Here is a 13,057-nt window from a genome sequence, read left to right on the forward strand (position 1 = left end):
ATGCAGAAGGATATAACCAAGGTCAAACAAACTGTAAGTAGTCCAGAGAAAGTGAATAGCACATGATTTCCACCATACCTCATGATATTAAAAATCACAGGGTACCCAACAGAATCATCTGAAGTCAGATTTGTAGAAGGCTTATTTTAAGAATACAGAAGGGAAAAGAAGTCTTAAATAATCTACGAAAACTCCCCGACAAACTCTTAGGACAACGTCATCAATATCTCCCTAGCACCTGTCATATTTAATACAGACAGTTTACCTGCTACCGATTACTCAAACTACCCTTTGTTTCCACTGTCGAGCTTAGCAATTGTGATGGGTGGCAGACTGAGAACCTGAAAATTAAATTCACATAATCCCTCAGAGACTGAAGTGACAAATCTGCATGGACACTCTTAAGCTGCAACAAGTGATTTCAATAATGAGTATATGTTTACCATGTAATTACTGTCTTTCTAAATCCCGAAGGAGCATTATGTGAAGAACTACATAAAGTATTAATGCAGTTTAAAAAATGATCTGAATGCACACAGAGTTATGAGGCCCTAAAAAATCCTGCTTACATTTCAAATGTGTATGCCCATTTGAGCTAAACTTATAAAACAGCACACCCAATCATTATGAACTGCTGATTACAAAAAGAAAGTGATCTATGATATTATTTCATTGTGACAATTATAATAATTTCTTTCGTGGGCCATGATACCAGTTTTGCAGGCTATGATCTGAATAAGAGACAGCACCAGCCGACCCACTGATGCAGCTCCATCCATCTGCAGTTTCCCACACACGCAGACATACACACACTCTGGCCTTCAGGTACACTCCGGCTTTGAAGCCATAACGCTGAAGAATGTACAAGCTAACCATCAGCATATGTGATTTATTGATAATTATCAATTATTCACTGTAATAAATAAAAACACCACCAGCAAGTTTTTCTACTTACTATGCCAAACCACATACACAGCTTTTGCAGCTTCGGTATTTATAACCTGCTTTTCTTTGAAGGCTGCCTGAAGTAGTCTGAGTTCTCAGGTAGAACATTTGGAAATTTAAAAGAACCTCATCCTTCTGCCCCTTTTCTGGATTTATAATGATATTTCAGAGATTTCTAAACACACTTGAAAAGAGAGAACAGCTACGGTACCACTTCCTTCCCCACTTGCTGGAGAGAAAAATGCATGGAATGCATTTAAATAATGCAGTTGAACTTAGGAGCAAAAATTCCTTCTTCGTTTTGAATTACTTATTTGTAATGAGTTATTTGTTCAACACTGGCCAAAATAAAGTTTACCCATTTACAAAGAGCTAACCGAGTCAGAACTCTTAGAATTCTATCTTAGTGCTGTTAATCTCTTATTGTTAATTCAGTATGTTAAGAGAAAGGAAGCTGATTTTAATTCATTTAACAGAACCCCAAAGACTAGATTGTTCTGTTATGAACAAATGCTTCAAAGATATTCTGCCAGTGCTGTTTCCTCTCCAGCTGGGAATAAAGTTTTCCCCCCTATTAATACAAGTCAATCATTCTCTGCCTCTCAAATTCATCTTTGAAGTTTCCAGTGATCTCAATGTTCGTTTTATGAACGCAGATTTCTTTTTAGGATGTAAGAATTCTTTTTTATTCCATGATATTTTAACTCATATTTGTTGATTAAGTTTAGAAAACATGAATTATACTTTTCATATAACATACTGAAAGTACAGGCACCTATATACAATAAGGTGATGACACCTATATAAAATAGGATGCTCAAAGGATGCCACCGTGGTACTTTTAAGAAGACAACCATGTTCTACAGTCGCAAAGTGCATACTCCTTTGGACATTTCTGTAAGGTACACGGTACTGTGAGGTGATCTGTGATATTTTGATCTGAGGCCTGTAAAAGGTGATGGCTGCAAGCAAGGTTCTCTGACACCAGGAACATGGTGAAGCACAGTGCAACGGCTCCTTCACACAACAGTGAGTTAACCTCACAGATTAGAGCAGCAAAGGAATTGTTTGCCATAAAGCAAAGCACTGCTGGCCCACCAGTAGTGTTACCTCTGGAATTCAATTCTAACACAAGAAACTGGAAGAGTGCCAATAATTTGGAAGGTTTCTACTAAATCAAAGACGGTAGCAAATGTACTTTTTGATGTAAACAACTGGTTTGATTAACAGTGTAATGGGGCAGAGTGCTTCTCGCCGTGTCTAACCTCATCACAGAGTCTTTATATACTCTCTCCAAATTCTCCTTTGGGAAGATCAAGTTTGCCATATTTCATTCCGATATTAGTCTTCAAGCATAAATAATATATGTAGATGAGCTAAAATGTCTCATTGATTAAAATTCTACACTGTGAGCTTGTCACTTTTCAATGTGCAAATTGCTTCTGTCTGGCCTGCATTCAGAAGTCAGTCATCGAAATACATATACACATGCTTGATTTTATGTTTCGTATCACATTTTCTCTACAATTGATTTGTAAGCAACCGAGTATCTGGTCAACTGATTATCTAAAGAGATGACACCATTACACAGTGTTGCTGCCTTCACACAGATATGAACAATATAGCCAAAATCTTGGGTTAAAAGCAAGCCCCTAGGTTTCCACCACAGTTTGCAGCACTTTAAATATAGCTACAGTCTTCAGAGAGCCCAAGAAACTAAGCAAAATGGAAGACATTGGATATCAAATATGCACAGTAATAACCTTTTTACATATTTACAAACAATTCTTAAACACCAAAGACATTTAGGTAGTTCTCCATTCTCCTTGGAAAGCAAGCACAAACATCAGCCCTAACAAGAACAACAATTAACTATCTGACCTCAAGTAGTTAAGGTTAGTAAAGCAGAGAGACTGTCCACAAAATGCACAGACACTCAGGGAATCATGATGTGTAGCACAATGTCACATATCCAAAACATTTGCTTGTAGTCCAATCTTTAAAGACTGAAATGTTCCTCTTCCAAAAGCAGTGGTCAGATTTGCATAGTTCACTGTAAAGAGAAAGGATGCCAGGGAATCCACACATTTGTCCTTTCGTGGAAATGTATTTTTTAAAACCACCTCAGGAGAAGAAAGAATTTCAAAGTGACTTCTCCTACTTGAGAGCAACATGTTCATAAAAGCTCTTCTCGCAGAAGACTGCTTTTAGGTTGCTGCCCAGGTAGCCAGGTTATTTACTAGATTCAGAAGACCTCCAACAAACTGAGTATTTAGCCTAATCCAAATGCTGTAGCCAAAAGTTGGAAGAATGGAAGAAATACAGTCTTGCCTTGACCAGAAGCAAATTTTAATGTACTGCTAATGTGAAGAAGCCTATTAATACTTCACTTGGAGAAACGCGCTAATTCAAACATGATACTGGAAATAACAGTGTTAATGATCAGCAGCAGCAGAAATGGGGAGGAACAAGGCATGCAAGCCACTGTCATGCTTTCTGCCAAGAACTGAAGAAAAAGAATGTAAAAACATTCATCCCTCTCCAGAGAATTTTTGTGCAGTTTAATAGCTGTGGGACCAAGTCCTTTCTTCCTTACCCTATTATAAGTTCGGACCAACTGCTGTTATTTTTAACTGGTAAACGTGAGGCAAGGACTGGCAAGGTCTCCATGCATGCCTCCTTTAAAAAAACACAACAACAATAACATGGCAACGGCAAAGAACCATGGGAGACAACTCTTCTGTGCAGGAAGGTCATTAAAACAAAATTCCTCTTGAAGTATTATTTTCTGTACCACATTCTCTTTCAAAAATGCATACTTTTGCTTTGTTACTGGTACTTCGTGCTGGCAACCTACAGATTTAAGGGAAAACACAGCACCTGCTGAGTGCTTCCTCAAGTGAGAACTGTAACAACACTTATTAGACTTGCTATAAAATTTGTGATTTAGTTATTAGAACAAGCCTATGTAATGTAGGGAGGAGAAGCCACTCAGAACAGAAGGAATCTATTGTATTATATTTATTTAGAGAAAATATGACATACATATAGCCCAAATACACACAGAGAGAAAACTCAACAACAAACAGAAAAAGGGCAGATAAATGTCTGCTGGTAATTTCAGATTATGCATGACACATTCTGGCATGTGCATCATACTGATACGCACAACAGTTTCATGTTTGTCCATTTAGCTGTATGTGATGGGCAGCGGTGCAGAAAGCAAGAGACATTTCAGAGAGGGAAATTGCATGGAAATAAAGTCATTTCGATTGCCCAGCATTTTCTCAGGCTGAAGGCCATGCACTCTGACAGGGCTCTGAAGAAGGTGGGACTGATCCGTAGCAGTTCACGAGTACTGCATTTGACCCAGGTTATTAAGTTAATGATATAGTAGCTATATTGACATTTTCAATGAATGCATAACCTAGATTTTTCACATTAGTAGAAAACACTAAGAAGCTACCAGAAAAGCAAAACAATACAGAGGTAACTTCACAGTAAACAGACAAATCATGAAGCTAGAAAGGAGTTTTGGCAGGCAATTGTCATCTCCCTAATTTCGACTGCATTGTCAGTCGTCAAGACACAAACCAAAGATACCTGACATGGGTTAGAGGAATTTGCTGGACATGAGGATATGCCTTTGCCAGAGCTCTGGCAAATGGCAGATAAATGAGCAAATCACAACAGAACAGGAAATACAGGAGAACAGGCCATCAGTCATGCTTAGCTAGCTTTACAGAGGATGAAATCTTGAAATCAGGAAGTCTTGAAAACTAGCCATTCATTTGATTTTTATTTGTAAACTCTTCTCTTACATTTTGCACAATTTCTGTTAAACACAACAGTACTCTGGTTCATGAAAGTGATATGCTTACACCTCTTCAAAACACCAAACACAGGCTAGCCTGCAAAATTACCATGGTTTATTCCCAGGGACCAGGTCCTGAAAACAGCAGAGTTGCAGGAGGAAGGCAAAAACCTTAATGAATGACAGCAGTGCACTCAGAGCACCAGTGAAACTAGTCTTTTAACAGAAACACGTACCTCTAGATATCTAGAAGCTTCAAAACCTGTCTGACTTGAGTTTATTTTATGACAGAAGAGCCTTCCCTTCCTCTCATTTCTGTGAATAAGTAGAAAAAGCTTCTCAAAAATGCCTTCAGTAACACAAATATTTTTAGGCCTGCCGTACATGTAGAGAAAGGTTAACATCATTAGAGCCTGATTTTGAACTCCCCGAAACAGGAAACACAGCTACCGAAATAAAAGGAAAGAAAAAACCGCAGATGGGTTCTTTCAAAATGAAAAGAACGGAAGAGCTCTTTCGACAAGTGAGCCTAGAACATGCCCTGTCCCTTCCTAAAAGCAGGAGGGGACCCCTTGGCAGCATGGCTAGCCACATCTACCAGCAAAACCATATGAGTTTGCCTCCTTCAGGTAAGAGGCAACTGCATCTGCTATAGGATGTAATTCCCATTAACCTGCATGCTCTCTGTTAATGCAAATGTGTAGTGTGTATCATTTTGTGAAAGTTCTTGGTGAGATACCATGCAGAGCAGGCTCCTGACCCTAAGATAACACAGCATGGGCATATGAGCCCAAGCAGTTCATATCTGGTGGCAGATGCCACCCCGAACTGTCAAGCCTGCCCTTCTGCCAGAGGCTGCCATCTCTGGAAAAGGATGGCCAGCATATTTCAGTGTAACTTAGCGTACCAGGTTGTGAACAGTGATGAGCAGGAAGTCAACTTGCATTTCCTTCAACCATCCCTCCTTAAGAAACATAGCTGACAGCTGGAGCAGTAACCTCCTAAATCAATTCAGCATGAAATTCCCAAGCGTTTCTGTTGGTGCCCTCAGAAACTAGATGGCTTTAATCACGAGCTGGCTGCATTAGTGTAAGTAGATGGGCAAGGTAGCATGCTTGGTGTTCATTCTTGTTATCTCTTTATACAGCAGTGTCTGCAGGAGACAAAGTATTAATCAGCTTCTGCTATGGTTAGTCCATAAATGCTTCCTGCAGTTTGCAAGGGTCTGGCTCTTTAATCTTTGCTAGAAAAGAAGGATGATTAACAAAACACTCTGCAAATACGCACAGCTCAAGCCTGCTTGTCATTGCCCAGTGAAAGACTAGAAGTCTTCAGAATTTTGCATCTTCTCTATGAAATATCCAGAAAGGTTTTCAGGACTTCAGACTGAGCTGCTGTGCAATGTTTGAAAAATATGCAACCCAAGAGATGTCTGAAGCACTGTCTCTTTCAAATACTTTTCAGCACTGGAAGTTCTGCCCAAACTACCATATCTCCAAATTGATACACTTTCATTTTTCCTTCTCCTGTAGAGATATAGTAGACTTACATTTTTTTTCCCTGGAGTATTTTTTCCAACTTTTGTTGACTTTAATTAACAGAAAAAATGAAGTAAAATCATTTTTTTTAGAAAATTCATTTTACTGCAAGACAGAGGCATTTACTATCGTCACTGACTCATGGAAGCTGTTGCTGTAAGATACAGAATTACTGAGCTGAAGAATAATATTTGCCATAGCCATGGCTTTAATATTTTAGGGTGAGGGATCACCAGTGCTGACAGCGTCTATGCTTGGTATGACCAGGAAACTGGAATAGCTTCTCTGACATCCAATCTTTTTTATAGGTTATAGCACAAATGATTTTATGAGCAATGGAATGAATGAATTTTTTTTTTTTTTTTAAACATATTTGTCCTCTTGTGGCTGACTGGCTGTTTCAACAGAATTTCGTGAAAGAATATCCCCCAAACAAATATTGGAGAGAGAACCCACATCAAAAAGCAGAGGAGAGAGGCAGACAGATTAGCATTGTCTCTCTACAGGATAAGCTTCACTGAGTTTGCATCTTGGTGGGTACCCAAGAACAAATGCTTCAGGCACGGCTCTGCGACAGCCAACCCAGATAATCCGCACCACCAAGCAGGGTGATCTTCTGCCTGCACATGGCCTTCTCCCTTCCCGAGCCCAAACCACACAGGCCCTGCGCCTCCCTTCAGCTGGCCCTCAGGAACAAACTGATTCGACTCACTAATCTAGCAAAAAACTCATTTTCTTTGCCTTGGCGAGCTTTCTGCCGCATGAGGCAGCTGAGCCGGCTGGCTGCGCAGACAGACAAGCTCCAGAGGCCACGGAGGGAAGACAGGGCAGGACCACCTCTTCTGGCATCGGGAGTCATTGTGCTTGCCTCAGGCACTCTGTCTGACTTCTGAGTCAGCCCCTCTCTGGCATGGACTTCAGCTTCTCTTGGCGATCAGAGGCAGCCCCCTCATGTGAATCCCCTGATGTGCAGAAAGGTCTGAGCTCCCAGAAAAAAAAAAAAACACCCTTGATGGGGCACTCACAGGCTCTCCCCTCCTCCTGCCTCCTGTTCTTTAACAGCTTGGTAGGGCCTAACATTTCTAGGTGTTTCAGTCAAAGCTGATGAAGGAGAAGGTGGCAGAGGTAACAGGGAGATGCCCCCAGCCTGTTTTCCTGACCAAAAGGAAAACAAAAACCTAATAAAAACATGTATGTGAGCACCTGAGGCACACATAGAACGTCATTTTTAACCCTGACACCCACGTCAGGAAAACCTCAGCGGCTCAGCTGAGGCTGATCATTCTCCTGTCATTTCTCTCCTCTCTTTCTCAGGGTATGTGAACACAGACTGGAAAACTGCGCTGTGCAGCCCAAAATGGATCCCCAAGCTCTCCCTCCCTCTGCCAATGCTAACAAACAAACAGGCAAGCTCAGGGACAGGGGCTCTTCAGACATCCTCCAGCAAAGTTTTCCTTTCAGACAGGCCAGTCTCAGGGCCAACAAATCCCTGGCAAATCCGAAGCAAGTTTTCTGGTGGATTCTGCTGAATAATCTGTCTTGGGACAAAGCGCTTGCCAGGCCTTGCTCTGGGAGTAGCCAGTGGGGGGCCATCCCCATAAAAGCTGAGATCTGGTGAACAGCTGTAGGGGACCGCAGGATCCAGTGCACTCACAGCTTGCAATTTTTGTTGTTAGCTGAAGCTGGATCCGACCCAAGCAATTTGTCAGTGAACTGTAAACCGCTGTCTCGCCACCTTCGCAGGCATGCATTCTCTCCAAAAGCCATGCTGTTCCTGTGCCTTCCTCCCTGACATCGTACAGTCCACTTTAACTTGCAGAGGCCCAAATAAGCAACAGATTCACCCCCCCACACCCCCCTTGCCTTCCCTCTTCTCCCCACAGCTTCACAGGAGCTGATGTGGGAGCATTGTCTAAAACATGAAACCACAGGATAAGAGCTGTACAGTTAATTTCCAGTTGGCAGTCACACCATGTGATTTTGGTTAACTCTGTCCTTCTGCTGAAATTCCTCCCCTGCACTAAAAGGGTCCCATCAGCCAGCTTCACTGGAAAACCATAGCTTCACAACAGAAACCATAAGACTAAACTTAGTACGTGGTCTTCAAAATGCCCCCAAAACCTCTTCAAAGGGCTTTTGTGAACACAGAAAAGGCCTAGGGAACCATCTTGCACGGTAGTCTAAAGCACTGATCCCTAAAATCTCTTGCTTTTGTGAGTCTGAATTTGACTCAAAAGTAATCTCTTTAATTTCTTTTTCATTTTAATTGTTACACGAATGGAAGCCCGCTGTCACACAGACCTTTACTTTATCCACAATTCATCTAATTTTAAACAGGTATGAAGTTTTAAAACTAATTTAAAAAAAAAAAGCGGATATTGACACATTAAAACTTAATAGCTCTTTGCGAGACACTGCATTTCATAATCAAAACCTCCTTAGAATTTCCATTAAAAAATGAAATCGCTGATCCAACAAACCATAACAGCTGCAAATTGGGTCTGGAAATAAATACTTATGCATAAAAACCTACTTATTAATATTTTGATGAGGCTGAGGTCTGTATTTGAATGAAGAAGAGGCACTCCATGATTGAAAAAAGAAACCACCACCAACAACGTGAAATACTATTGACTTTCATGGGGGAACCCTCAAGTGGTTTAGGAAGTTATCATAAACGTGGTTATAAATGGCAGCACTGAATTATCAAAAATAGAGACCTGTTTCAGTTTGGCACCAAGGAGAGAAAAAAAAAAAGAACAAAGTACAGAAAAGACATTGCTACAACCTATAGAAAAAAAAAAAGAAGGAAAACAATACACCAATCCTACACTTTTTTATACTGTTGTATCTGATTACTTGACCACAGCAAAACTGTTAATAGGATGCCTGGAGACAGCAAAGCAGGAAAAAATTTCTCAGCATTGTCAGGACTAGCCTTTTTAAACACTAATTATGAAAAGTCAAGCTTGGCTACTTGGTGGGGTTTCTCCTCTCAGGACCACTCTAACCCAGCACACATCCCTCACACCCCTCCGCTGGGGAGCTATGCCGCCATCTTCCTGTCCCGGTGAGACTCAAACTTCAGTAAAATTATCTGCCATAAGGAATCCACAGCAACATGTTTGCTTCCTTTCCCCTATAGGAAACCTGGGGCCATTCTGCTTTACTTTTCCCAATGGAATTAACAGATTCTGGATCAGGAGCCCTTGCTGGAGAAAGCCCCCTAGAAAACTGGTGGACACAGCCCCAGAGGGAGGGGGTCACCATCGCCCTGGGCTCAGGCTATAGGGTTGCCCAGCACCTCTGCTGCGGACTGGAGCAACCCTGGTCTCCTCCATGGCCTCCATGGGGAAACACTCATCCGGCCTTCCAATTACCACACCTTCTTGTTCATCTATGTTGGAACCAATGCCACTGCCAAAGGAGACCTAGAGCACATCAAGAATCACCAGAGAGCTCTAAGGGCAAAGGTGGGAGTCCAGGTGATATTACCCCCGGTCCTAAAAGCAAAAGCTCAAGTAGGAGCATATACTTCCTGCAAATAACTGGCTTGCTGCATTGCATGGCTAGCACCTTGGCTTTATGACCAGGGGACTTCTTGAGCAATGAAGGCTGTGAGAGGGAGCCAGCTGACAAAATGAGATAACAGAGAGAGGTTGCTCTTTACATGAAAGAGCAGCTCAAATGCATGGAGTTCATTTATGGGAGAGATGATAGACTAGGTGAGAGCTTGCAGGTTGTTGTCAGAAGAGGACAATAAGGGTGCCGTTGTGGTGGGAGTTTGTTGCAGGCCTCCAGTCATGGTGAATAAGTGATATTCTGTAAATAACTCGAAGAAGTCTCCAGACTGTCCAGACTGTAGACTCTAGTTCTCATAGGATATTTTAGCTTCTCTAAAGGAGGAAGGGAAAGGTAGCAGGATGCATTTATAGCAGATTTCTGGAGGGGGGCAGCAGGGGTGACACTCTTCCTAGCAGCAGTGATTGGTAAGGATCTTGTGGTAAGCCTTAATAAAATGAATTAGAAGCCAGCAATATATATGTATATATAAAAAGTATACATACACATAGTTAAAATCATAACACTGCAGTTCACATACATGTTATACATCTCTCACCTTCAAATACATTCCAGGTCTGTTCCAGAAATGTGGTTTAAATCATATGCACGGGCACACATGCAATGAGCAAGAGACTCTTATGCAGAGTACAGAAAACAAATAATTTCCTTTTAAAATATCTGCCATCTTATCTTCCAATTATTTCTTCCAAAGCCAACAAATCAGACTATGTCACAAAGCAAAAAGTAAACATCTGTTCAATCATGTAACTTCTTGGAACACAATTAGCAAACCTATCCCCTCCCCAAGCCCTCAAAAACAGTCATTAGCACAAGCATTGCTTGAAAATTAGAGAAGGTCACAAACAGCAAACAAACTACGTCTTCTAAAACACATTGAGCCCTTACTGCTGGAAAACACAGCTGTCAAGCATTACCTGAAATAATTTTGCTGTGGAGCTCAAGTAGTTTAAATTAGCCAGGCCCTCAAATAGACTTTTACACCCTCTAATCATGACATTGAGTATCAGAGGGTTCTCAGGGTTGGTAATCTACATAATTTCCCACTCATAGTCAAGAAACTCAGACCTTACTTGAAGTAGCTCTTGTTATTATTGGCATTTCTTTAGAAGAACACCTTTTTGCCAACAGGCATAAGAAAACCCTCGCTAATGTTTTTATATGTTAAGCCAAATAACATGTTCATTGGACAGCAACTGCCTCTATATTGAGGTCTCTTCACAAACTGGAGTGGCTTGCCTCTGGAGAACAAGGCATGAACCAGATCCAAAACACACAACCATGTGCTGCCTCAGCAGTTACCTGGTGCCAACTAGTGCAGACCCTGCAAAGGGAACCTTGTAAAACAGCTGTGCAAGCAATGCACCCGGAACAGCTGTGCTGTACTGCTGGAAACCGTCCACTGTGCTATCTGCAGGTTCCAGTTTAAGGAGATCCTAAGAAAAGCAAGCTTGTTTCTGGGAGGCTTAATTTCACTATACTGGTATCCAAGCTTGCACTAGGAAAATTGATGGTATCACTAGTCAATATGGGATGGCAAGATGAGACAGACAAGGCCAATTCCCACTCTGTTTTCTCAACCCAAATTAGGCAGACTTATAATAATAATAATTTCAAATATTGGAATGCCGTGGAGATTATTAAGTCCACATCAGACTGAACTATATTGATAACATTAACTAAAATTCAGGCCAAAAGCAAGTCATTGGATGACAGAAGTTCTCATTTCAAGAAGTTTTTTTTCAAAGGCCAAACCTATGCTGACGGTAACTTCAAAGGCTGTTCGTTAATTTGGCAGAGAATCCAGGTCCAGTGAAAACACCAAAATTCAGCCTTCAGAATTATGTCTCCAAAATTAAGGAATTTATTAGCCTGACCACAGTGAAGGAGATTAAGCAGATTAGAGAATGAAAGTGTTTGGTCAGAAGAATGTACCCAAACTGAATTAATTACGAATTTACCTGGGAGAGAAAGAAAAGACATAGGGAGCTCATTTTCCCATTAAGCTAATTGAGAAAAGAGTATGTCAATGTGGATCCATTTTTCTCCTGTAAGAGAGACTGTCAGTCAAAGCCAGACCTTCTTGGAAAACAACAATACAAAACAAGAAAAGAACAAGTCTGTAGTTTCACTTGCTCAGTGTTTTTGTTGTTGTTGAGTCTGAAGGCAGGCTCCAAGGAAAATGAAGACTTAAATTAAGTTTTATCCAGAATAGGCAGGCACCTTTGAAAGCAACAGAGGCAAATTACAGCTAGGGCCCACAGGGAAACTCAACTTCTTCCTCACAAAGGGAGCAATGCAGGTTTGTGCAAAGGAAGCAGATTTTATCAGTTCACTTTGGAAGAGACCGTGGTTATCTCTTACATTATGGCACTGAGAGGACCAGCAATGGTGCTTTAGGGCGTTACTCCATGTGAAGGATCCTCTGGAGATAAAGGTGGCTGGAAGAGCTTCCAGCCTTTCCTCTTATACTTCCTACACCCTTCACACCCTCTACTAGAGGTTACCACTCCTTCAGCTCAAGTACTTTTTGAAGCATTTCCCAGGCATGGTTTAAAGCACACAGACAGATCAACTAACACAAATGAGGCCAAGGATTCACAACATAGTCCTTCTGTGCTTACACCAGGCTGTGTCCTCACCCACCCTCAGCTCTGCTGCCACAGCATTGTTACCAAAGCAGGGTGGGGGGCAACCCAACTCAGAAGAAGGCTGCCAAAAAATGAAGCAAAAAGAGACAGGATCCATTCTGTAAAAAACATTAACAGAGAACAAAGGAAGGATATGTATCCGTATGTGTTTGTTTCACACACAAATACATATAGATGCAAGCCAAAAATTTTGTCCCACTGCTTGAGGTGGTGGTGAACTTCAGTGGGAACAGAGGAGAAACCACAGAAGCTAGAAATTCTCCCTCTGGTTTGGCTGAGGAATGACACAGAAGGTCTAATTCCTCTTCCTACAGTAGCACCACTTAAGTGACCTTCCAGTTGACAATGCTTCGCAAAGCACCTCTTCCTTCAAGTTGACATTCATACAAGCCTGTACCATACTGGAAGAGCATCACAAGATGTGAGAAGACCAACAGATCCTTTTCTACCACTACCCTGACTAAATTATCTGTTGATAACTGCATTTGTTGTATCTTGAAGTTCTCCAGAAAGCATCAGCTGAACAT

At 41.4% G+C, this 13,057-nt stretch overlaps 1 protein-coding gene across 7 annotated transcripts in view; it reads right to left on the reverse strand.

Annotated features, from left to right (window-relative positions):
* PLXNB2 (plexin B2) overlaps nucleotides 1–13,057 on the reverse strand; it is a 259,762-nt gene that overhangs the window by 195,724 nt on the left and 50,981 nt on the right. The window lies entirely within an intron of this gene.

The sequence above is a fragment of the Anser anser genome (genome assembly GCF_964211835.1).
Source record: "Anser anser genome assembly, chromosome: 1".
Taxonomy (NCBI): Eukaryota; Metazoa; Chordata; class Aves; order Anseriformes; family Anatidae; genus Anser; species Anser anser.